At 45.9% G+C, this 27,422-nt stretch overlaps 1 long non-coding RNA gene across 1 annotated transcript; it reads right to left on the bottom strand.

Moving 5' to 3' along the window:
* Positions 1-312: 312 nt before the first annotated feature.
* On the bottom strand, positions 313-27,422 carry LOC122482967. The gene is made up of 3 exons (XR_006297264.1): positions 27,237-27,422; positions 26,887-26,984; positions 313-440 (listed from the first exon to the last, which is right to left on the bottom strand). It is a non-coding gene; the product is annotated as an uncharacterized LOC122482967 (long non-coding RNA).

The following is a 27,422-nucleotide window of genomic DNA, read 5'->3' as shown; positions in this document are numbered from 1 at the left end:
ACCCACTGGGGAAAAACTGTATCCTGAAACTTTTTTTTTTTTGGCAGAAATGATGGGAGTGTTAAAATCCAATAATAACTTCATTACCTTGTTTGAGACAGTTTCACTGTAAAATTATTCTTCTTTTACCAGCAACAATAAAAAAATTTTTTAAGAAAGCAAATTCAGAGCCATTCTTAAAGAAATCTTTTAGAAAAGATACCTGGTGATTTCAGAATATGTGTTATCACAGTAACTTCAGCTGCTGTACACATACATTCAATAGTTGTATACCAGACGAAATATAATAAAAGTTGATCTGTTACTTACAAAACAGCCCAAGGCAAATGTTCCCAGTTTTCAAGAGCAGCTCTCCACCCAGGGGCACCCAGGCTAACAAAAGTTCTGCTGTCTTCATCATGTGGCCTCCAAGGTTGTCCTTGTCATTTCCTGGCACTTATCTGGAAGGGGAGGGGTAGGGAAAGGGGTAAAGCATGGATGAGAGTTCAATGAGCACTCTTATGGGTAAGTCCTATAAATCACACACATCACTGGGGAACCCAGATGCCTGGTAAATATCATGGGGCTTCAGGCTTATAAAGGAGAATTTGACTGATGGAGGCCAAGAACAGATGGAAAGGAAGCTGCTTTTGACTTAAAAAATTTTTCCAATAAAATAAAAGTATTGAATAAAAATTAAAAGCCATATATAAAGCAGTAAATGAGTGGAATTTACATGGCAGAAGGTCAAATAAGTATTATGGATGGCAAACTCAAGAAATGCTTTCAAAATGCAGAGAAGGGAACAAAGAATTGAACTATCCTGTTTCACTGATCCTAAAGACATCCATTTTCCCACATGCTAACACTTTGGAAATCAGGTTAAGTCTTACTATCAGTGACATCTTACAATCATTTGGACCGGGGAGCTGTCACGGTGAGGCTAGCAAGTCCTGGCCATGGGCAAACTTTAGTCTCAGCTATTCATGTTGTAAGCACTTTAATTGAGTTATGTACATTGTTGTGATTACATGTGAGTTTAATTGCCATTTGAAATGTCTTCTAAAAGAATTACACTATGATTTGGCATTGAAACAAGAAGTTATTGTGTATGCAGAAAGGCATGGAATTAGACCAGCAGGAGATAATCTGATATGACTGAAGCAAGTATATTATTGGAGCAATAACAGCAATTGCTTTTTTGTTTTTAAAGAAAAACCAAGCACTTGATAGGATCCAAGAAAGAGAGAAGTTTTCTTGAAGTACAAACTAGGTTTTGTCACTGAGACACATGCAAAATGGACTGTCTATGACATGCCAAACAATGCAGTTGAAGGCAGGAGAAACTAATAAATCCCCCAAAATAGATGAAACATTTGAAAACAAGGAAGGGCTTGTGTGTGATCAATTTACTGATTTCACAGGACTGTAATTATGGCATGATGGCATAGCTTATTGGCAGCATTTTTTCTTTCTTCTAGTTGTACATAAAATAGTGCTTCTAATAGTCAATACCATCTTAGATTCAATAATATATAGAAATTTAAAAAAGAAAATCTTGGGGCGCCTGGGTGGCTCAGTCGGTTGGGCGGCCAACTTCGGCTCAGGTCATGATCTCGCGGTCCGTGGGTTCAAGCCCCGCATTGGGCTCTGGGCTGACAGCTCAGAGCCTGGCGCCTGTTTCAGATTCTGTGTCTCCCTCTCTCTCTGACCCTCCCCCGTTCATGCTCTGTCTCTCTCTGTCTCAAAAATAAACAAACGTAGAAAGAAAGAAAGAAAGAAAGAAAGAAAGAAAGAAAGAAAGAAAAAAAGAAAGAAAGAAAGAAAGAAAGAAAGAAAATCTTTGCTATGGAAGACCAGGAATAGAGATTCAGCTGAAAAATTGTACTGTTGAAGAAAAATCCAGAACAATCAAAAGAGAAGGAATCATTCAAGATATAATTAAAGAAAACTTTCTGAAAAATGGGAAGAGGGGAAGCTGACTGGGATGAAATGGGCTCACCAGGATCCAGGTAAAAGTAATCCAGGATATTCTGACAAGTTTTAAAATTATAAACTAATAAAAAACATATTTTTCCATATACATCCAAACCAAAAAAAAAAAAAGAGGTAAATGTCTATAAAGGAATAAAAACCATGCTGCCCTTGGTTTTCTCTTCTACAATGATAGAGCAATGTCTACAGTCTGGACAAGAAAAAGACTTAGACTCAAGAATTTTATTCATGGATAAGTTTCAGTTTTTGAGAGGGAACAACAGAAAGACATTGGTAAGAGCTCAAAATGTCTGCCACTCAAATATTCCTCTTTCAATCACTTTGAAATATATTCCAACTGCACAAGTGATGAATTAACATTAGGAGCTCAAAAATGAAAATATCAGAATATAAAAGGACTAGCAGTGAGCAGTGAAACCAATTATTAAACATAGAGATGGGTCTAAAATGATTGTTTAAATACAGTTACAAGAAAGAATATATGTCAAAATAGAGCCAGGACATATACAACAACAACAAATATTTAATAATAACCCAGATCCCAAACCCATATATAACTAATAAACTTTCAGGTAGGAAGGGAGAACAGAGGGAAATAAAAATATACAAAAGTCTTTGTCCTACACACTTGCGAGCCTACAAGTGCCATTTCATTCTCAATTAAACAATCAGAGAAATATTGATTGGTGTTCACATACATTTTTAGAAACACATTACAGAAGACAGTAGGGGACTTTCCTTAAAAAGACAAATGAAGCTTCTTCCCAGCTTCTGCATATTTGGTTTGAAGACCTCTGGAAACATTTTAATTTGTTATAAGGATAAACAAATGTTAAATTCCTTGAAGAAGCCTGTGGAGAACCAGGCTTCAAATGATGTTTAGATCTTACTGCCTACTAATACTTTCTATTTCTTCTGGTAAAAGATTCCTACAATCTGGCACGAAAAGGTGCTGAATTCTGCCTCAAGGTGGCGCCCTCTATACCTGAGGTCAGTGTAAGATGGGAGAATCCTCAGGCCAGACAGCCTTGTTCAACAGAGTCGCTGGTGTCACTGAGAAACACACGAAAATTCAACCGGGGTGGAGCGGAGGAAGCTCTCCAAGATACTATTGTTACACACACAGGACCTAGGCCTGAGGTCAATACATACACCAAGTGTTTTCCATCCACTATTTAACTTGACGCTCGGGACACACATCCAACGGGCACCATTTTTCCAATGTTACAGGTGAGAATACTGAGGCTTTTTTTCCCAGAATTAAAAGACTGTTTTCTAGAATTACACAGCCAGTGAAGGGGTGGCAGAGAGAGGTCTCCAAGCCAGGAACTTCTGGCTTAAAAGTTCATTGTGCCATACCACACCATTTCCCTAATTCAAAGAGAGAAGATAGAAAGAAAGAGAGTGGAGGTCTGGAAAACAGTGTGGAGGTTCCTCAAAAAATTAAAAATAGAATTATCCTATGACCCAGCAGTAGCACTACGAGGAATTTATCCAGAGGATACAGGAGTGCTAACTCATAGGGGCACATGTACTCCAATGTATATAGCAGTGTTATCAAATTATGGAAAGAGCCCAGTGACTGATAAATGGATAAAAAAGCTGTGGTTTATATATACAATGGAATACTACTCGGCAACGAAGAAGAATGAAATCTTGGCATTTGCAGCAATATGGATGGAACTGGAGGGTATTATGCTAAGTGAAATAAGTCAGTCAGAGAAAGACAGATATCATATGTTCTCACTCATATGTGGAATTGGAGAAACTTAACAGAAGACCATGGGGGTAGTAAGGGGGGAAAAAGTTACACATTGAGAGGGAGGCAAACCACAAGAGACTCTCAAATAGAACAAACTGAGGGTTGATGGGGGTAGGGGATGGGAGTACAGGAAAAATGGGTGATGGGCATGGAGGAGGGCACTTGTTGGGATGAGCACTGGGTGTTATACGTAAGTGATGTATCACAGGAATCTACTTCCGGAGCCAAGACCACATTGTATGTCGGCTAACTTGACAATAAAATATATTTTAAAGGAAAAAAAGGGAGTGGAGGGATTGATTTCATAATGTATAAAGGATTAGTATAGGTGCTTTCTCTTTTACAAAATAATAATAATAATAATAATAATAATAATAATAATGCAGTGCACTGGACTAACCACCCTGTGCTAGTACCTCATTAATCCTCCCTAAAACATTCACAAAATGGATATGGGGCTGCTCTTTCTCCAACATAAAAGGTGCTGAGACATTCCCAGAGACTGCCCTGGTCTCCCAGGTTTGACTGGCAAGTACCTTTGAGCCCTCAGTCTTCTTTGTTTCTTGAGTACTCTGGGGTAACCCTTCTCTTGCCAGGAAAGATTACATTAAGTCGCTGATTGACCCTAAAGAGGTCAGGTCTAATGCACTGCTCCTTCCCATAGCTTAGAGAACAATACTTAAGACATGAGAATGCACCTGTAATAGCAAAATTTTAGACACCAGCAATGGAGTTATTTTTAAATCTCCCTCCCCCCGCCCAACCACTGCCACACAAAAAAAAAAAAAAAAAAATTCACGTCACACTATATTGAGACCGTGGTTCTTCATCTGTGTACCGAGGGCCTTGGCTCATCTACGTGTTACCTAACTCAATGTGTGGTTCCCCCACAAACCGTGTGTAGAGACCAGGCTGGGCTCTGACGTCAACAGGCCGCCGCACTCAGAGAACTCAGACTCGGTCTGCGCGCTCCGTGCCTCCTCCTCTGCGGAGTCCCGGAGCCGCCCTCTCCCAGAACCACCCGCGCGTCCCCGAGCAGCGGCGTCCCCGAGCCACTTGCGCGTCCCCGAGCCGCCCGCGCGTCCGCGCCAGGCCCGGAGGCTCCGCTGGGCGGCTGCTGCCACCTCTCGGCCGCCCTCTCCCAGCCGCACCCAGCCATCCCGACCCTCCCCTGCCACCCTACCCCAAAACCGTCCCCAGGCATCTGGGTCTGTGGGCGCTCGGCCGGGGGAGGTGCCTGATCAGTGGGCATGGGAGAGCGAGGACTTTCCCCCACTGGAACTTCCTACGGAGGAAGCGCCTTCCTTTCGGGTCACTGCCGCTGTGCACATAGGACGGATATGGGGATGGGTGCTGCCAGCGCCGACCTCCTCTAAGGTTCTGCGGGGCCCCACAGTTCCCTCCACGCCTCACCACAGCCTGGCCCGCAGGTGCACCTGATAACAACCAGACCCCCAAATCTGGGCCATCCTGGCTGCCTAAAGGAATGCGAATGAGAGCACAGGTTTTTCTAAACTCAGACCCCTCTGCCAAACACACAGAATTAGAATATCCAGGGCTGAGAACAGTAAACTGTTATTTGGCAGAGTTCCCCAGGTGATCCTAATGGTCCCCACAGGTAGGCCAGGGACCCACCGAGTGAGAAAACTTACATAACCTTTTCCAGATGCTTGCACACTCACAAACACACACTCCTGAGTCTGTGCAAAGACACACACCTAACATCAGGCCCAGTGCCTGAAATGGATTTCCCTGAGAGTGCCTCTGACCTAGCCCAGGGTGGGTTTCCAAACTTCTCTGTTCATAAGGCCTTAGTGGCTCAGTAATTATTTTCACAGTCCTCCTAGGCCAAAAGAAATACCTAAGGGTCGGTTCTTAAGTAGTTAAGCCCAAACAATGTAATAAGTCTTTATGTCCTAATAACTGAATAGCCATTAGAAAAAATACATATAAGTTGGAAAAATTATTTTTATTGCATTCTTAAATAACCAACTACTTACTAATGGGATGTGTGTGCTGGCTGGGTACTACACAGCACCTCAAACCTTGGAATCAGATTAGACACTGCCACCCTTATTTCCTATTCTATATTAGGATTAATATATTATATAATCTATATTAGGATTAATATATTAATATATTAATATCCTAATCTATATTAGGATTAATATATTAATATAGATGTTATAGAATATCTATATTCTATAGATGCATGGTGCTTGCATTTGACCACAGCCACCAGTAAAAAGACAGCTTCATGAAGATATATCATCAAAAAGCATGTAAAGCAATCTAATGGTGAAACCGCAAATTATCCTGACTCGTTGGTAGTTTACATGGGATCCAACAGATGTTAAGTGTCGCCTTAAACATTTAACATATCCTGTGGAGCCCTTGAATTCACTGCAGGGCCCCGGGACATCTCAGCACAGTCTGGAAACATGCAAGGACTTAGCTCCAGGTCACCACCTCATCTCATGCCATGCTCCTCAGAGTTCATGACGCTTGTTATACACCAGGCACCTTCCCTTCTCAGCACACATTCCTCCTCACTATTTTCTCTGTCCAGAACGCTCTTCCCCAGGTCCTGCCAAGAGGTAGACTCCTTCTCAGCCTTCATATCTTGGTTTAAAAGCACCCATTCCCTGAAGCCTTCTCAGGCTTCCTACCAAATCCCTCTCTGCTCTGCCAGCCTGTTTCCTTGTCTTTCTAGCTCTTATCACTAGCTGAAGATATCCTGTTTATTTATTAGTTTATTTACTTTCTAGCTTCCTTATCGGAATCAAGTGAGCTTTATGAAAGCAGGGAATATTGTTCGTTACTGTTTCCCCAGAACCTAGAATAATGCGTAGCAATAAGTAGACGATCGATAATTGTTTAATGAATGAATGCAGCCACTACACTGAGCCCAGGGAGATAAAGGTTTGAAGAATGTGCTTTAGATGTGCTATGCTTTGATCTTCACAACAGCTGTTAAAAAAAATAGATGTGATTAACCCCCAGGAAATCAAGATTCAGAGAAGTGTGGGGCACCTGAGTGGCTCAGTCAGTCAAGTGTCTGGCTCTTGGTTACAGCTCAGGCCATGATCTCGTGGTTTGTGAGTTCAAGCCCTTGGTTGGGCTCCCCACTGACAGTGCAGAGCCTGCTTGGCATTCTCTCTCTCTCTCCCTCTCTCTCTGCCCCTTCCCCGCTCATGCTCTCTGTCTCTCTCTCTCTCTGTCTCTCAAAATGAATAAACTTTTTTTTAATTAAAAAAAAAAAAGATTCAGAGACATGTTCAAGGCTGCATAGCTGAATGGCAGAGCTAAGTTTCAAATTCAGGTCCAGTTGACTTTTCATAAAACCACACCACCTCCCGTGGACTTGCCATTATTTGCCCAGAAAAGCTGAGGCCAGCAGCAAAGGAAACGGACCCTCAGGACTAGTTCCCAGAGTCCTTAGAAGAGAAAGTGGCCCACAGTGGAATTCACCCTCTAGAGGTTCCAGTCCCCCCACACCCAGGAGAGACCAGGAGAGATGTCCCTCTTCCCCAGGAAGGTCGTGCCTCTCTGATTCCCCAGCTGGGAGCTGACACAGGGAGGCCTCCTGCAGCCTCATCTTGTGGCCAGGCCCGTGTTCTGCTGTAAACTTAATGACACGTGTGACTGGTGGCTGCCTCTAACTGCCAAGTTCCCGTTGATCACCCTGACAGGTAGGGGGCTAACACACAGCCGCAGGAAAGGATTTGATGGGCACTGCACTGGGTACCACAGGGCACACGGTTTAGACAGTCTCTGAGTGAGGCAGGGATTATCAGGACCTGCTCACCTGCAGTGCCAGAAATTTCAGGTTGCCACAACGTGAAAAGAACTATGAAAGGGGCACACAGGTCAGACACTGGGCAGCTGGACACAGAGTCTGAGGCCCTTGTACAAAGGACAGGAGATTAAACTTTGGTCTGTAAAGTCAAAAGACCAGCGCTTTGTCATTTTCCCTTCTTCTATGGCTGGCTTCTACCATATTATTCTTAAACTGGTTGGTGCAGGCAAGAAAACAATTCACCTTTCCTCTCCTTGCCTTTACACCCCCTTTTACCTGGCCTAGCTCATGCCTGCTTATTCTTCTAGACTCAGTTCCCTTGATTCCTCCTCCAGGAAGCCTGCCCTGGCCCTCACTGGGTAAGTACCTCTCCTCTGTGCTCAGTGTAACTGGGGCTGACCACACTGCCTTCTAATTGCATGTGTGTGGGTCTGTGCCTGCAGCCAGACTGGAGGCTGTTCTGAGGTGGCAGCTGTGACTTGCTCACAGTGGTGTCCTCAGTCCTCCACACCATGCCTGGCACAGAGAAGGATGTTGCTTAATATTTGTGATCACCGAGTTACTGAGTCCCCCACCCACACACTCTGATGTGGGGTTGAGGAGACGGGACACCACAGTGGTATTCTCTGTGCTGCGCTGGTATCCATGGGCTCTTGGGAAACCTAGAAGTCATCTAGTCCAGCACACAGGCGCCTGCCTCCTGAGGCCCCTTCCCTGGAAGAGTGGCCTGCTAAAACCACACACACCATAAGAATGACACCCTGAGAAAGGCTTGGCTACAGGCTGCTATCATTTCTTAAGGCTCTGAGCCTACATCACTGATGGCTTAAAACAAACTCTTCGTGACTCAACTTCATTATCTTCTATCCTGTGTGGAGCCTCCCGGGCTCTGCATCAGGTCACCATGACTGCACCCTCTGGGGCTTATGACACTACCTCCACATGCAGCAGCAACCCCAGACTCCTTTACAGCAAAAATAGCTTGCCAGAAAAATCGTCAGAAAAGCAATTAACATGGACCAGGTAACAAGAAAGCAGCAACGTGTAGGAACAAAGGAGATGGCTCTTAATAGCAAAGTTTCCAATTGCCTGCCCTGGGAAGCCAGCACCAGAGACCCTGGGCTTCAGGCATTAGTCATTAGGCTCTGCCCCTGACGCTTTATCTCAGAAGAGCAGAGCACCCCCTTTTCATCATGAGCCGGAAGCTGGTCTGGTGTGAGGGCCTACAGAGACCTCCTGAAGCCAGCAATGAGAGGGAGAGGCAGCAGCTCACAAGAAAGGCAGACAGTCTCCCCGCTGCTTGTGGAGAAATGGTGCCTTGTCTGTAGCAGAGGCCGGAGAGGCCGGAGAGAGAACAAACACTGGAAGCATGGGGTGACTGACTGTCTGCCCACGGGCAACGTCATGGGGAGAAATGAGAGAGAAACAGAGACACAGAGAGAACAAGCAGGGAGGAAGACACAAAGAGACACAAAGTTGAGAAACAGAAAGGCGAGAACTTATAGAAGAATGAGTTTTTACAATCCAAGAGGGGCATGAGGGCGTGAGGGGGTGGTGGTTAACAAGAGCACAAGCGGGATATTCTAGACCTCATCACCAGTAACTACAAAGCCAGATCAAACTTACTTTCAATCCCCAAACTGTGACCACCTGGGGCTTAGGTTCTAAGCTCCCACCAACCAACCTGTCAGCACGTCCAGCAGGGGTCTCTGAGAGGGGCCAGGGCTGCCTCATGGGAACTTGAGAATAGGCCCCTGCAGTGGAAGACCTTCCAGGCTGGCCTCCCTACCAGGCCTCTACCATGGTGCCCCTGAGCTCATTGCTCTGCAAAGCATGGCGGCCCCCAACCAGGGCCACCACCATAACTACCACTCTGGCCACCAGAGAAAGGGCCCTCCTCAGATGTTTCCTTCTCAGCCCTAACTATGGAATCCACCCTCGTCCAATACCACATGGCATGTCTGAGACCAGCTACATTTCATGAATTTCCCGAAGGACTAGAGGAACCTACGTAGACCTCAGTGCAGCCAAAGGCCCCTTACCACCTGCATCCCATGTCACACCACCCACCTTCACGGCCAGGAACCTCTCCTCTCCCACCACCAGGAATGTGCCAGGCACCTACATGCTCCCGGCTGAGTCAGAGATGGTACCTCACCTGGCCTACCTCCCATAACCACAATGCTGTGCATCGCTCCCTTCCACAACCCCTCCCTTCCAGAGGACACCACTTCTACTACGGCACAGTCCAGATGGGCTCAAGCAAAACCATCTCATAACATCACACAACGGTGCATCTCCCAAGGCCTGGCTGATCCGTTCTTAACTAACCTCATGTGGGGGGAAGTCAGAAGTGCAGTTCAGGTGAGGTAAAAAGCTCAGTCCAGATTTTTCTTACTGTCTTTTTAATAAAGGTTAAAACTGGGGGGCCCAATCCCACCAAAGTGCCCTTTCACAGGGAGATGCCAACGGATTCTCTCCTCGAAACCACCAGCTGAAAGTTTGTGTTATTTCACTTGCTCAGAGTCTGTGTGGTCCAGCTCTGCTCTTCTCTCCAGCCCACCTCCACCACTCTGTCACATTCAAGCCATCCCTTGCCCCCTTGGCCACTGACCCTCTTCATGGCTGTGTCTTCTGCCTACCGTGTCCTACTCGTGTTCAAAACTCAGTCCAGATGTTGCCACCTCTGGGGAATGTTCCCTGATGGAAAACATCTCACCCAGGGCCCCCTGGGCTGTGTTCCTGCTCCCATACCTGCCCGATTCACTGGAGGTGCTTGAAACTATTTCGTGGCAAGAAAATAGTTCCACTCCCTGGAAGAGTGGTTACAAGAGGGCACCAGGAATAAATTCCCTTGAGGTCTTCCATGGAGACATTCGTTGGTCACCAAAATCTGCCTTCTCCTTTTATAGGAATAGATGTAGAGCTGGGTGCTGGCTACCAAGAAGGGACCACATTTCCCAATGCCCCTTGCTTCCATGAGACTAAGTTCTCACCACTGGAACATGAGCAAAAGTGACACCTGCCACTTAAAATACCTCCGCGGGTTCCTCCACATTCTTTCTGGAACCCAGAAGAGCCAGCATCCCAGCTTCAGTCAGCAGTGCTAATGCCCTGGGGTGGTGCCGGGTTCCTGAATCCTCTGATGGCATAAATGAACCCATCTACTCACTGTGGACTATTAAATGTGAGAGAAATAAACCTCGGTATTCTTCAAGACACTGTATTCCTGGATGTTTTTCTTACAATGGCTTTGCCTTTCCCGTTAACGATAACAAGAGCAGGCAATTTCCTGGCGTGAGTCACATCTGGTTTCCTCACACAATAGTGACAATACCCTCTAAGGATCAGTCTCACAGAACGCGCTGGTTAAGAGTCAGTCCTGAGCCTCCCGGTGAATAACAAAGTACCTCCCTGCACCACCTGTGCCAAGAGACAAGTACAGCCTCCTTTCATCCAATAGGCCATGCACCTCTTTCCTCCTTCATTTTGCCTCCCCGTTTCCCTGCCCCTCAGCTGAGCAGTGTGAGCTAGTACCTGCCTTCCCAGAGCACCTGTCCTCTTCTTCTGTACAATGAAGGACTAGTCTTAACTGGCGCTTCTCAACCCTGGCTGCTCATCAGAATCCACCTGGGAGCTTTTAAAAACTGAGATGCAGAGGTCCATGCCAGGCCAATTAACACCAAAGTTCTGTAGGATACAGAACCTCTAACTCAGAACTCTATCCAGTTTTCATATTGACTGCATCACACCCCAGAGCCATGTTGTTCTGGTCACGATCCAGCCCAACACAGCCTGCAGTGGGCTCTGTGTCTCGTTGATGATTCATCACTTACGTACAACACCCCAACAAGCACCAACCTCAACGTCCATCACCCATTTTCCCTGCCTCCCCAACCACCTCCCCATCAACCCCCAAGTAGGTTCTCTGTATTTAAGAGTCTCTTACATTTGACTCTCTCTCAGTTTGTAACTATTTTTTTCCTTCCCTTCCCCCACGATCTTCTGTTAAGTTTCTCAAATTCCACATAGGAGCCAGAACATATGATATCTTTCTTTCTCTGACTGACTTATTTCACTCAGCGTAATACCCTCCAGTTCCATCCAGGTTGTTGCAAATGGCAAGAATGTTGCATTCTTTTTCATTGCCGAGCAGCATCCCAGTGTGTGTGTGTGTGTGTGTGTGTGTGTGTGTGTGTGTACCACAGCTTCTTTATCGATTCATCAGCTGATGGGCATTTGAGCTCTTTCTTTTTTTTTTTTCAACGTTTATTTATTTTTGGGACAGAGAGAGACAGAGCATGAACGGGGGAGGGGCAGAGAGAGAGGGAGACACAGAATCGGAAACAGGCTCCAGGCTCTGAGCCATCAGCCCAGAGCCTGACGCGGGGCTCGAACTCACGGACCGCGAGATCGTGACCTGGCTGAAGTCGGACGCTTAACCGACTGCGCCACCCAGGCGCCCCTTGAGCTCTTTCTATAATTTGGCCATAACCAATGTGGCCACTTTAAGTACAAAGTGAAAAGCATCTCCAGGAGCAGTGCAAACATACAACTTGTAGCAGCTCTGGCTGAACCTCTGAGCCCAGTTTCCTTAGCGGTAAAACAGGACTAATGAGAGCCACAACACAGATATGATACAAAAGTATGAACAAGGACACAATACAGCATAGCACCTAGCATGCAGGAAGTGCTCAATGAATGTTAACTCTCCCCTACTTTCCCCCCAAAAGTTTTCCACATCCCAAACCTATACCTTTGTGTCCCCTGAGTGACGGGGGCCCCTGTGCCACAGCCATGTGAGACCTTTGCAAGCATACCTGAAATTCAAGGCAAGGGAGATGTAGACACTGCTCAATGTGGGCAGAGCAAGGCAGCCACTAACAGTACGACAAGTTTTGCAATGCACAACTCGTGAGGACCCCTCTCACCCTGTGCTCATCATAGGTTTGGTTACTTCAACAGCTTTCTGGAAAATGTCAGTGAAGTGTCTTGAGGAAGAAGTACCCTTTAAGTTTGAACAAATTGCACAGTGCCATCCACATTCCCTATCCCCTATGCCCCAATGTGACATCGCCCCTCATCAGGCGACCAATCAACCTGCCCATAAAGTATGTCGTGATCATGCCCACCTCAGGGACACACAAGCCATTCTTTGTGCCCCTCCTTAACACTGACCACACAATGAGAACGGGAAACAGAGCAGGACAAATGGAGAAGATGAATCCCACCAAGAGATATCCTGAAGCTTCCATTCTGTGGAAGCTCCCAGCCCCCGACAAGGCAGACCAAATCACTCAGTTCCCAGACCGGGGCTCCAACTCACTGCAGCCGCAGGTGAGTTTCCAAATGGGACAGTCCTATGGTGTGCTACAGCCATGCCCTTTTAAAGGAAACGGCCTGGCTACAAAGTCAACTCCAGCCAGTTCTGTTTTGTATCACACCCTCCCTGGCCCAGCTGATTGCAATGGAAGCAAACTCCCAAAGGGCCAATTCGCTGGCTGGCCAGAGACCTTTGATGCGCCCAAGCACCAAAAAAAAGGTGGGGGGCATCAATTAGGGTTCTGTCTCAGGAAACAGAACTGGGAAATACCAAGGGAATAAGTTAGCTGGCGGTGTGTGCTAAGACTGAAACGCCATACGGTGCAGAGAGTGGAGAGATGTCAGAGGGACCACGATGGGGTGGGGGAACTAGCCCTAGAGCAGAACTCAGGGCAAGGTCAGCAGCAGATAGTGAGAGAAGGCAGGCCACCTTACTGGGTAGAACCAGGGCAAAAACCAGACTATTGCTCCAGTGTGAGCTTAGACCCAGAAAGCGGGCTCTGGAACATAGGTTCCCTCTGTTGCTCTGCTGTCCTGTCAACCTCCTCCTCCCCTACTTCCCGCCAAGTGCTGTGGAGTAGCCTGTTTACAACAACCGAAAGAACAGCTCTGCTAAACCTCTTAGAGAAGACCATGAAAGGGACCACTTAATAAGGAAGCTACCAGAAAGGACGACAACTGTTCTGGAGTTTCCAGGAATAACACTAATTAACATACGTGTAACCATTTGCAAATTTTGGCTTGGAAAAATGAGGAGAAACATGGAAATTGATGGGGAGCTCTCTCTCTCTCATCAGTGACGATAGAATCCATTCATTTTAATCAGATGACCAGATGGAGGGCTTTGTAATCTATGGCTCTCCCACCCCCATGTTGGTGGATCTTCTAGAGCTTCAAGGAAACTCCCCAAGAGCAAAGAACAGAGGACAGCATCTTGAAATATACCCTTGCGGCCACTAGAGGGAGACACTTCCTTACGAAACATGTCCTGGCCAGTCCCCTACCAGGGGGGATTCTTACCAGATTTTGTGGAAGGACCACTTTGCATTCTTCCTCTTTTAGGCAGCATCCTCTCAGGAGCCAAATGGGCTCTTACCCTGCCTTGGTCAACAACAACAACAACAACAAAAGAAGAAGAAGAACTACAAGTGTTCCCCTGCTTCAAGTCAACTTTGGGTTGAGGTTACCCCCAATCAAAAAGGAAGCTGGAAAAAACTGCTGCTGAGTGCTGCCTGGGGTGACAGCTTCCTAGGGAGCCATGGGCCTGGGAAGCTGGAGGACAAAGCATTCCTTCCAGGAACTGAGCCAGGCCACCCCCTGTGCCATCCCCACCTTTCCCATTCACCTGCTACCAGCATGGAGGCCTTTTTTTAATTTAATTTAATTTTTTTTTATTTTTTTGGACCAGCGTTTCAGGAAGCCAGCAGGAAGCTACAACACTTCTAGGCCTAGAGAACACATAGGAAGAGAAAGAAAAAAAATCTGAAAGCTTCCCATTCCAAATGAGCCTGCAAATCCAAAATTACAAAATACATGCAGAAATCAAATGCTAAAGCTTAACAGCCAAAACCAGCAACAACCTGAACATAAACCAAGCCACGTGAAATCAGTTTTAGGAAACAGCATAGCAGGCATACATAAGCATGTGGAGGATGGCTGAGAGATGAACGTAGGCGTTAACGTCCACCACGGGAAAGAGCAAACGGCCAGGCAGCACATGCAGCTGGCCTTCTGGAGCAGCCCTCGCTGGGGAAAACTCACAGGGAGGAGCAGGAGTGTGTGCGCAGGTCCCCATGGCCCTCTTCTCCCCTGGGGGCACAAGGAGGTCTAGCCCGGCCAGAGGCCAGACATCAGACTCTAGAAGGACCTGGACTCTCAGACTGAGGGGCTTTGAGGTTGCCGACCAGAGAAGCATCCACCTCTTCCTGGAGGAGAGGCTGGGATTCAACGGCAGAATGATGCGGCAGAGCCTGGGCTGTGTTCTTAGTGGGAGGTCCGAGCCCGGTGGCTGCAGCTCTACTACCTAGCAACCTGTGGCGGGATTCACAGTTGGGGAGGCACCAGCACCCCTCTCCAGGCACGATGGGGGAGGGAGGGCAAAGGGCTGGCACCCAGTCCTTGCTCTTGTCAGGACTGACAGACATAAGCACTGGGCCATTCCTGTAGATCCCTAGGGTTCAGCCCGAGACACATCCACCTCTACCTCTCAATATCTACTTCAAAAAGAAAAAAAAAAATATGAAACCAAAACAGGTGGACATGAAAAACTATTTTTAAATAATTTTTTTTTCAACGTTTATTTATTTTTGGGACAGAGAGAGACAGAGCATGAACGGGGGAGGGGCAGAGAGAGAGGGAAACACAGAATCGGAAACAGGCTCCAGGCTCTGAGCCATCAGCCCAGAGCCTGACGCGGGGCTCGAACTCACGGACTGCGAGATCGTGACCTGGCTGAAGTCGGACGCTTAACCGACTGCGCCACCCAGGCGCCCCGAAAAACTATTTTTAATCACAGAAGTAAAAAACACAGTAATTGAATTTAAAACTCAAACAGCCACCAAAAATCCTCTGCTGGGCACAGAGAGGGAATGAGTAAACTGAAAGAAGGCACTGTAGAATTCACCCACAACGTAGCCAGAGCACCAAGAGATCAAGGATAGGAACGATGAGTTAAGATGGCAGATGGATTAAGAGACTCTAACAAACACCCAGGAGGAGTTTCAGAAGAGAATGAAGGAAACGGTGAGGAAGTCTTACCTTGTTCCTTCCTTTCTTTCACACCCCACATCTAATCCATCAGCAGATTCTCTTGGCTCAACCTTCAAAGAATACTTTGAACCTGAGCGTCCGCCCTCCCTGTCCCTGCCACCATGATCCAAGCCACCACCACCAATCTAACTGATCGTGAGCCCCCTCACAGCTGAGTCTCCATGCAGGGGCCAATGTGATCACTGTAAAACATAAATCTGGTCAAGCCATCCCTTGCTCACAGTCCTCCTGTGGCTGCCAATCACATTTAGAGCAAACTCCAAAGCACTATGTTCTACAAGCTCCTTCCTGATCTGGTCACAGCAAGCATGCCATTGCCACCTCCCATGCCAGCCTCCACTCTCGCTCTCTTCCACTGCACTGACCCCCCTTCCTTTCCTCCAACACCGAAGGCACTCCACCACAGGGCATTTGCACTTGCTTTCCCCTCTGCCCAGGGGAAGCATCCCCCAGATAACTGCATGGTTCATTCACTCCTCCATTCATTCATCTCTCTACTAAAGCATCGGTCATCGGAGAATTTCTCTAGCCTTCTCCCTAAATACCCCACCCCATCCCCATAACTGGCATTACAGGTTCCTGGAGATAGAATGGCCTCTTCAGTAAATGGTGTTGGTGTAACTGGTTATCCATACGTGAAAAAAAAATGGATTTTTATCTCCCACAATCACAAAAATTAATCCCTGGTCAATTCAAGACCAAAATGTGACATGTAAAACTTCCAAACTTTAGAAGAAAATATAAGGGGACACCTTTTTAAAATCTCACAAAAGGAGAGGACTTCTTAAAAAAAAAACAACTAAAAAAAACCCTGCTCATAAAAGGAAAGATTACAAATATGACTATTTTAAAATTAAAGATGTATGCTCAGCAAAACACACCACAATGAAAGGTAAAAGACAAGCCATTTTTGAAGAAAGATATAACACAGACAACCAATAAATGTTCAGTGTCCAGTACTATAAAAAAAAACTACAAATCAATGAGAAAATGACAAACAACTGGAGAAATGAGCAGAGGATAGAAAGAGGCACTTCACAGAACAGAAAGCCAAAATGACCACACTATAAATGTGAGAAAGAACACATCAAAAGCTTATATTCATCAATATAAAGGAAATATATGTGAAACAATGAGATAATGATTCACACCAGATTTGCAAAAAATCAAATCTTGGTAATTCCAAGTACAGTTGTCAGTGGGGAGGGGTGCCAATCCACTGCACAGTCAAAAATCCACATATAACTTCTGACTCCCCCTAAAACTTAACTAAGAGCCTACTGTTGACCAGAGCCTTACCAATAATATAAAGTTGAGTAACACATTTTGTAGGTTATATACATCATATACTGTATTCTCTCTCTCACACACACACACAAAGTAAACAAGAGAAAAGAAAATGTTATGAATAAAATCATGAGGAAGAGAAAATACATATACAGTCCTGTGTTTATCAAAAAGAAACAAAATCTGGGGCGCCTGGGTGGCGCAGTCGGTTGAACGTCCGACTTCAGCCAGGTCACGATCTCGCGGTCCGTGAGTTCGAGCCCCGCGTCAGGCTCTGGGCTGATGGCTCAGAGCCTTGAGCCTGTTTCTGATTCTGTGTCTCCCTCTCTCTCTCTGCCCCTCCCCCGTTCATGCTCTGTCTCTCTCTGTCCCAAAAATAAATAAACGTTGAAAAAAAAAATTAAAAAAAAAAAAACAAAATCTGTGTATGAGTAGAACCACACAGTTCAAACCCATGCTGTTCAAGGGTCAACTGTACAGCATCACCAGCCCCTAGGAGTGAAAAGGATGTCCTTGGAGTGCCCTCTGCTGGCTACTCTGACCTTTGGCCCCTGTGGCCCTGGGCTCTGTAGTTCAGAAGCCTATATATGTAAGTCAAGTCCTTCCACAGACCCACACCAGCCCTCCTTTCCTCTTGCCTTCACATCATCCTTCAAGAGAGCTCAACTGCTTCCTGCACATTTCCTGGGCCTTTTCCCTGCTCTCCTGTCTGAAATTCTCTTCCTCTTTTCCACGTGTCCAAATCTTACACTAGCCTCAAGGTCCGGATAAAATGCCTCCTCTTCTCTTCCCCCAAGGACCCCTAGAAATAGCTTCCCCTTTATCTCAAAGCCCACTATCTCTTCTTTGCTTATGGTGAAGCAAAGGATTAGCTTCGTAAGGATAGGTCTGATTCATCATAGGTCTTTCCTCCTACCGACCCACTATCTGGACAGAGCATGCCTCGGGCTAATCAATACTGATTGAGCGATGTGGGCTGCATCAGGGAGCCTTAACAACTAATCAGTAAGGGGTCTAATCAATAAGGGGTGAGAAGGAGGAGGTGTAGAGAATGTCATCCAGGATTCTGGGTCTGCTCTTTTCTATGGCACAAAATGGGAGGAGAACCGGGTTTGGGAAGGAAGACAGTAATTCCGTTTTAGGCACGAGGAGCTGAAAGTGCCTGTAGGACATCCACGTGAGAATGAATAGCACCCAGAAGAGGCGTCTAGGCTGGAAACAATGCGAAGGATGTCCAGTGACATCGCTGTTTCCACTTGAGAAAAAAATGAAATTTGGAGAAGGAACTTGGTCAAACCTGTCTGGTAGGAAAAAGTAGATTGCAGTAATGAATTCTGTCTGATAGTACACTGCCTGGGGAGAGGAAAGGAGGCACAAGTCTCTCACTGGGAGATCCAAGAAGGGATTTGGAAGATGCAGGATTCTACTGGGGGCACCAATGGTTTGGGGGAACAGCCAGGCCTACAGCAGCCCCTCTCTTGAGCCCCGTGTCCTCAAAGACAGACTAGTGTAGTTTAAAAAGCCCTGGCTCAGGAAATGTGAAATCCCTTGCGACGTGCCTCCGTTTCCTCTACTGTAAAATGAAGTTAAACAAAAAACTGCTAGGTCTCTTATAATTCTAACATAGATGGGATCAGTAATTCATCTCTTTGACTCTAATTTTTTTTTTAATGTTTATTTATTTTTCAGAGAGAGCGGAGGAGGGAGAGAGAGATGGAGGGAACAGGTGGAAGGTCTGAAGCAGGCTCCGTGCTGGCAGCTGAGAGCCCGGTGCGGGGCTCCAACTCACTAACCCTGGCATCACGATCCGAGCTGCAGTCAGACACTTAACCGACTGAGCCCCTCTTTAATTCTAATGTTTTAAATACAAGGTTACGACCATTTCTTTTCTAAGTACTTTGCTTCCAATTATAATATTAATATAATTCCCATAGTGTTCATTGTAGAAAATTTGGGAAAAGGGCAAAGCCTAAAGAAGCAGCAAAAAATCACTACAATATCACAAGCTGGAGACAACACTGCTAACATTTCACTATAACTTCTACTGGTTTTCCTTTTACTGTACAAATACACATTTTTTTTTTTTACAAAAATTGAGTAATAATATCCATCACGAACTGAGCACCTGATTGATACACAGGCTAAGACCAAGTGTTCCACGTCCATATCACCAATCCTCATGGCAACCTTATAGGGCAGAGAGCAATGTCCCTCTTTTACAGAAAAGAAGCTAAAGCCCAAAGAGGTCAAGTGACCTGCTGGAGGCCATATAGCTAGAAAAAACACAAAATTCCTACCACACTAGCTTTCTGACCTGGATTTTTTATAATATATATATATATATATATATATATATATATATTTTTTTTTTTTTTTTTTTTTTTTTACTTAATTCTGCTTTAACATGTTCTCATTTCATTTTTCAAATACTTTTCTACCACATTATTATAAGTTGCTTCAAGGCACTAATCACACAGTCCCCCATTGGTTAGCATCTAAGATGTTTTCAGCATTCACTCTCAGGAACAATGCTGTGATTATCTTCTTTGCCCTCAGCAGTAATTATTTCCTTAGGGTAAATTCAGAGAGGCTGAACACCTAGATGGAAGGAGATCTGCCTTCTTAAAGCTATTGACAAATAGTGTCAGGTTGCCTTCCCCCAAAAAGCTGAACGATTGTTCTCCCTCTAATCATGTATAAAAGTTCAGTCTACCTGCAACCTCATTAATGTGGAAAATTATCTTAGTTCTATTAATCTCTGATGATGTAATACATGAAATTTCTTATCAGTGAAGTTGAACTTCTAATGTCATTGACAATTTCATGATTCATTTTATTTTATATTATTTTATTTTATTGTTTATTTATTTATTCTGAGAGACAGAGAGAGTGTGTGTGTGAGCAAGGGAGGGGCAGAGAGAGAGGGAGAGGGAGAGAATCCCAAGCAGTCTCTGCACCATCAGCACAGAGCCCAACATGGGGCTCGATCTCACAAACTGTGAGATCATGACCTGATCCAAAATCAGGAGTTGGATGCTCAACCAGCCTGAACCCCCCAGGCACCCTTCATGACTCATTTTAACAAGTATTTACTATATAAATCCTTGGGAGATGGGAGGGAAGTGAAAGAATGGGAGAAAAGACAGGAAAAATTAATTTTACTCACTTAACAAAAACCACGCACCTAACATACACAGAGCACGTGGTATGCCCTACAGGTGTTAAAATGAAGAAGCGTGAACAGATATTGAACAGATACTGATGCAGAGTATCACGGGAGACACAAAAGGAAGGTACAGTATTTGCCCTCTGAGACTTTGCAATCCAGTTGTAGAGGGAGCAAACCAACACCCAAAATGTTTGGATTTAATTCCTCCCTCCCCTGTTCTTTCTTGGGACTGCCTCCCCACATCCACTATGGCTTTTTGGGCCAGTCTTAAACTATTGCGAGTTGTCCACAAGCCTTATTTCCTGGATCACCTGAGAGCCCCAGAGGGCAGGGATGGTGTATTATTACTCATATGCTCGTCACGTCTTGTCGGTGAATGATTTCATACTTCCTTCACAATTATCCAGTGTTGTAAAACAGTGGCCGGCCGCCAAGTCCTCTACCCACTGCCCACCCCTACCCCCATATTAGTCCACTGCATGCCTAACAGCATCAGAAACACAAAAACCCACATACAAGCTTGTAGGACTATGTATTAAATTTAAATGAATGGTATTAACTTATTGGTTTGATTAAATAAACCACCTCACTACCTTCAACGGTCAGAATCCTAGGCTTTCCATCTGCCAGTTCGTTCACATGGCCGAACATGCAGGGAGGCTCAAGCATTTGAGGTTTGTTTGTTTTTCACTTTCTCATGCCTTACCGATGTTCACATGCCCTTCCTGCCCTTCCGGGACCTCGCAAACCTCATGATCATCTCCCACCACCCCACCTGAGGGTCTGGCTCAGGAAACCGGCCCCCCACATGGAGGCAGAACAAGACTCATTTCATATACTTGGCTTCTCTTTTCCCCTCCCACAGGCTATCCTATTCCTAGGCCCTCTGGGCCCTCTTCCCCTTGGCTCCACTTGCTGCAGGTGCACATGAAGCCCATGCTGGGTCTCCCTTCTCTTTTCTCTAAGGCACATCTCACAATACCACCATGTCCCTGAGTTTCCCCTTTACTGTGCACTGATGCATTTTATCTGCATTGCCCAAACATCTAAGGCCGGCTCAGCTAAATAAACATTCACTTCATGGAATTAATTTTAATTCTGATTCAAATTTCAGGAGTGTTTCAGATTAGTGAGGGCTTGGAGGGTTGGAGAGAAATGGCCGCCATAGTGGGGCTGGGATGGACCTGGAGTGTAAGACTCAGGTGACTAGGTGGCCAGGGTCCTTGGTCCCCCTGCACCTCTCTTTCCTTTTCCCCTCCACCCACTTCTGAGGAGCCTTGGGCAATAGAGAGAAAAGGTGTAGATTGAAGGAAGTAGCGGGGGCCTTCAGCACTGGCCTCTGCCCATCATCCACACACTGGCCTCCAGGACAATGCTGGCCCTTGGACACACGGCAAGGCCCTGGCAGACAGGAAAGACTGAGAGGCTTGTGGAAGAGGAAAGGAGGAGATGAGAGAAAAAAGGGGGTTCCCAGAAGTGTGACTGAGGTACTAGAAGGGAAAAGTGAAGCCATATTTGCCCCCCGCACCCCACGTGTACTGGCATGGGTATTGGCCAATAATAAAGACCACTAAGGTGCTGTGCCTTCATGCCCTCCCAGAGGTCACCAATAGAACCAAGGGGTCACAGTGTGTATGACAACCATTGACCAGACAGGCCCTGCATTAGGTGTCATATCTATGAGTCGTCACTGAATACCAGTAGGCACTCTGTACCCAAGACCACCAAGACTCCCAGTTAGGGTTTTCAAACTTGAGGGTGCTTAAGAATCACTTTGGGGCTGAGAAAAAAGACAGGAACATGCATTTTAATAAGTATCCTGTGACATGATGTAGATGTCCACAGACCACAGTGGTCTATCGAGATGGGATCATTGTGGAGCTCCAGCCTGGCCCCAGGAATCACCGGTCTCTTTGGATCCTTGGAATCACCGGTCTATTAATGCCTCAGAGGCAGCTGACCCAGTCACTGTCCCCAGTGAAAGTCCCCCCAGTCACCCCTCCTCCTCGGGACACCTCAGTGCTCCTCTACCCTTCCTCTCCCTGTCTCTCTCTTTCCCTCTCTCAGCAACATTTCCTGTGTGCCATTCAAAGCCCCCAAAGCCTAATAAACTCTCCTACATTTTTTACCTTTTTCCTGTGACCTTACCCTGTGATCTCAGAAGAAATCCAACTTTGCTGAGGACACCACTCCCCAGGGTCACCACTAGCCTCTATGGCACCTTGGGCAAATTAGAAAGAAGTGGCCTTTCTGGGGATGGAGGTCACACTGGTTAAAAGTTACCCTCCAGGACCCAAAGTGTGGTGAAAGCTCGGATTTCAGCCCCATCCCTCCTCAGACATAGCACAAACTACACCAAGTCCAGCCTGAATGCTTCCTTGTGACGTTCCATGGAGATTGGTCAACATCCCACTCCCCACTGGCATCAAGATCAAGAACGGAGTTGCTGTCTTAACTCCCCAGTGCCATTTCCAAACCTTTACTCTTCCTCTTCCTATAAAAGTCCCTGCCATTTTGAGACTTGGCCCCATGGTTATATCGGCTTCCAATCTCATCAGTGAAGGCTGAGATTTTTCATCTCTCCCTACCACCTTGCTGGATGTCCATAATTTGCCGAACACAGTAGTCTCACAGCTCACGAACCTCCTCATCTTCATTCCCTTCAGATTCCCCACATCCAGGAACCTTGTCAGAATTGCCCCTCATTGGCAATCTTAAATTCCAACAGTCCAGCCCCAAACAGCAATCCATTTCCTGTGTCGCTCTTGCCTACCCCTCAGCATCACAGAGACCCTGCATACCCTGAGTCCTTCATTTGCTGCCTGCTCAGCCTAGACCACATAGGTGATCACCTGAACCATTCTCTCACAAGCGTCTACCTTCAATCTCATTTTTCTGGAAAAAAAATCCAACCCTAAAGAATCCCATGATCTGCCTTCTACCTTCCCTTGCCCAGGCCAAGTGCTGCTGAAGAAAAGAACACAACTCTACAATAGCACCATGGTCCCCAAACTCAACTGGGTTGTGAGTGCTGCAGATCAAGGATACTTTAACATGTGCTTTATAGGCTATCTCTCCCACCGTCAGGAACTGTTCCAATCTCTAGAGCCCCCTTCAAATCTCTCCCACCCAACCCCAAAGGCCGTCGTTCTTGACAGACAACATCTCTTCTTATATTTTTTCATGTTTATTTATTTATTTATTTTGAGAGAGAGAATAAGTGGGGAAGGGCAGAGAGAGAGAGAGAAAGAGAGGGAGAATCCCAATCAGCCTCCACACTGTCAGCACAGAGCCTGATGTGGGGCTCAGTCCCACAAACTGTGAAATCATGACCTGAGCTAAAATCAAGAGTTGGATGCTCAACCCACTGAGCCACTCAGGCACCACACGTCTCTTCATATCTTTATGAGAACATTGAAGCCATAAAATGAGAGCTGCCTGAACTTTCCAGCCCCCACTATGCTCTGATCAATCTCTGTGCTCCTTCTTTTCCTTATCTACAGTCTCCCAGGATGAGGGTTCTTCTCCTTGCCCTAGACCAGTCCCTCCATCTATGTTCCCCACCCTTAGAAACTGTACTCCTCAGTTTCTCCCCTTAGCTTGCAACCTCCCCACCCTTCTCTAGGGTTTCCTGTCTCTTAGCCTATAAATATGTTCCAGTTTTGCAACATTTAAAAACAAACAAAAACCTTCCTTCCGCTGGGTCTCCTGGCCCCATCTTATCTCCCTCCTTCCTTCTCTACTAAAACCTATACTTGCTCTCCCCACCATCTCCCTTCCCCTCCCAACTCATTCCATTGCAGCTTCAGATCCTCTATTCACTGCCCCTTAGTAAAAAATCAATACCTTCCCATGGTCAAATTCACTGGATAATTTCTATACTTTTCTTACTGTTGCATTTGACCCTAGTGCTTACTCTTTCTTGAAACTGTCTACTCCCCTGTGACTGCAATGCCACTCTCTCTCTGTCAGCGTGGGTCTCCACCTTGGATTCCTCTTCCACCCACCATTTAATCATTGGGATTCCCTGCCAATCAGTCCTTAAACTACTGCTTTTCACATTCCACACAGTGCACCTGGACAAAAGCTTCCATTGTTGGGATTTCCCTATCACCGATACCCTGATAACTCGCAAGTCTCTACCCTAGCCGGGGTTTTATTCCTGAGCGTCAGGTTTATCAATACAACTGCATGCTAGACATCACCACTGAGATAGATACTTCACAGGCATCTCCAAGGAGACCTAACTCACCATCTCCACCCTTGCCCCAAAACTGTTCCTTCTGTGATCCCCATTTTAGTCAACGGTACCGTCATCCTCCCATCCAGTAAAGCCAGACACCTGGAGTCACCCTAACTCCACCCTCTCCCCAGCAATCTATCTCTAAAATCTGCCCTTTATATTGCCTTAATATTTAAACTCTGTCCCCTCCCTTCTACAGCCTCCACCTCATGATTATTTTGTGATAGCTCATCATCACTCACCTGGACTATTACAACAGCCTCCTAGTTGGACTGATTCCAGATTTTTCAATCTCACATTCACTCCCCACATAATCACTAAAATGACTGATCTAAACTCAGACCTGGTCATGTCACCCTCCTGCTTGAAAACCTCATTGCCTGTACGATAGAGTCTTAAATTTTTGACATGACCTCTAAGGCCTCAGTGATTTTGGCCTCTATTCATTCTTCAGCATCAGCCAAAACACTTCTTGTCTCAAACATTATGTTTCAGTAATGCCCTGATCACACTGTTTCCTACCCCCACACTTCTCTCATCCAATAACACCCACCCCCAACTGACCTGCATCCTTCAAAATAGCTTGTCCCCCATTTTCTCCATGAAGCACTCTTGCCTTTCCCTTGTATTCCTAAGACATCCTATGCTTAGCTCTTGGCATTTGTCCACTGTTTTGAGGAGGGCACCTGTTGGAATGAGCACTGGGTGTTGTATGGAAACCAAATTGACAATGAATTCATATTAAAAAAAAGAAATTATCTGTTTATGGGCCTACCTCCCAACATTAAATGAAATTCAAAAATAAGGATCAAGTACTGGGTATTGGTCTCTGTGCCCCCTCCTCCAGCTCCCAGTGCTAAGCACATCGCCTGACACATAGACTCACACAATAATTATTGAATTGATTGCCACAGTAGGGCAATGAGGCAGCTATTACAAGTGAAGAAGCAAGTTACACACTAGTACTTGGGGGAGCAGTAATTTAAGCCAACTCTAAGGCCTCTGCTCTTTGAAACACAACCTGGGGGTCGCCAGGGTGGCTCAGTCGGTTGAGCGTCCAACTCTTAATTTCAGCTCAGGTCATGATCTCACAGTTCGAAATCTGCACTGTCAGTGCAGAGCCTGCTTGGGATTCTCTGTCTTCCTCTCTCTCTCTCTCTGCCCCTTTATCAATAAATAAACTTAAATATTTTTTAATTTAAAAGATATAAAAAAAAAGAAAGCAAGAAAGAAAGGAGGAAGGGAGGGAGGGAAAGAGGGAGGAAGGAAGGAAGAAACATAACTTGGAAAACGTAAGCTAAGCACAGAAATGGAAATGAGAATGATATATTAGTGCACCACCTAAGGGTGATGGTGTATACCAGCAATCTAAGGAAATGAAGGTGGGCAAGATTTGGGGGATCAGAAGAATATGGGCTTAAAGTCCTAGCATTGCTGGTTCCAAGCAGAGTCCTGATATTATAAACTTCTGGCAGTGCCAGGACTGAGCTGCCCACTAGATAATTCCACATGCTAATGCTAATGCTCCCACAAATACTCACAACCATGCTTAGCAACCATTTTCTCTGTCCCCTCTTAGAAATAAACCCCTCTCTTGGAAACAAGCCTCCAGGAAGTTCCTGGCATAGATCGAGACATGGAATATCCAAAGGATGTTAGAAGATAAATAAATAGGGATCTGTGTTGAAAAGAGCTGCCATGTCCCTCACCCCTCCTGGGAGGTCCCTATTCTCAGCCACCCACCCTCCAACAGCCTTTCCTACAACCTGAAACAGAACGCAGCCAACGAAAGGAGTCAAGATAGACACAAGACAAGACAAGGAAAGCCCAGGTCCGGGAACCCATGAAATCACACAACAGCAAAAGAGGAGGCTGTTAGATCCAGCTAATGGCCCCATGCCTGCACATATCAAACATGGTCGTCCCCACACACCTCCCTCTGGAACTCCTAGTCTAGAAGATACATGGCCCTGGATGAGGAAGGAACAAGGACATAAGGTTGCAATGGTATCAGTGAAAGAAAACTAAAAATACCATCCTGTGTTGACAAAAGGAAAAGGCAGCAAGGGTGTGTGTAACAAAGGATAAGGATAGGGTGCCCTTCTCTGGTAAACCCCATGTCAAACAAAGGTGAAGAGGCAGAAATGACCTCATCAGCAGAGAATCTGAGAATCTGCTAAGTGTCCACGGCAAGAACACCCCCAGTTCTCTGTCCTCACCCTAATCTCTGGGGGGCCAAGCCAACCTATCCTCTCCCCTAAAGGATTGTGGGAACAAGGGAGCTCACTTCCTGCCTGGGGAAGGAAGCTAGGGCAGCCTCAGCTCTAAAACATAGTTCTCATTTACCAATGAAGAGATTCACACACCTGCTCCCTACTCTGCTGCTCCTCTGTGGACTGAGATAAAGGCCTTCAGTTTACAAAGTTTCACAAGAGAAAAGAATTTGTTACTCCTCCTTTCTGCTTTCCCCTTAGCCAACCAAGCCCAGCTCCATCGCCACTCAGCTGTGACAGACGGCTCATTACCAGCTGGACAGGCCATGTCCTGGAGCCCTGACTCACCTTTCATTGCTCAAGGTTGGGGTGAAGCCTGCGATCCTTGGAATTCCCCTCTGGAGGAGGTATGAGCAGCTCCCAGGCACCACCTCAGTGGAATCTCTCTAATAAATAACAAGAAAAATAAGAATTTAATGAGTGCTGTCTCTATGCCAGACATTGCACCTTACACATATCATCTCATTAAAAGCTCCCCAAAAACCTTATGAATAAGTACTACCATTATCCCCATTTTACAAACCAGAGAATAGAGCAGTTCAATATATTGGTTCAAGGTCACATGGATAGCCAATGGAGAAGTAGGTACACAACACAGACCTTTTCTTCCCGACTTGAGATACCCTGCTCTTACCCACCCATGCAGAAGGGGCCATCTTCCCTGCTGCTGTGCGTATCTCCTTCTCCTTGGATGGACTGTGATTTTTCCCTTTTGATAGAAGCTCAAATTCCCAGATCTCTCTCGGTTTTCCATAGGTGTGGAAGCTTCCTGAGATTAGAAATCATTTTTAATGTTCCTTTGGAAGTGATACCAAGAACATAAA

Source organism: Prionailurus bengalensis, chromosome D1, assembly GCF_016509475.1.
Source record: "Prionailurus bengalensis isolate Pbe53 chromosome D1, Fcat_Pben_1.1_paternal_pri, whole genome shotgun sequence".
Classification (NCBI taxonomy): domain Eukaryota; kingdom Metazoa; phylum Chordata; class Mammalia; order Carnivora; family Felidae; genus Prionailurus; species Prionailurus bengalensis.
The sequence above is the reverse complement of the archived record's forward strand: the minus strand, read 5'-3'. Positions and strand labels throughout refer to the sequence as shown.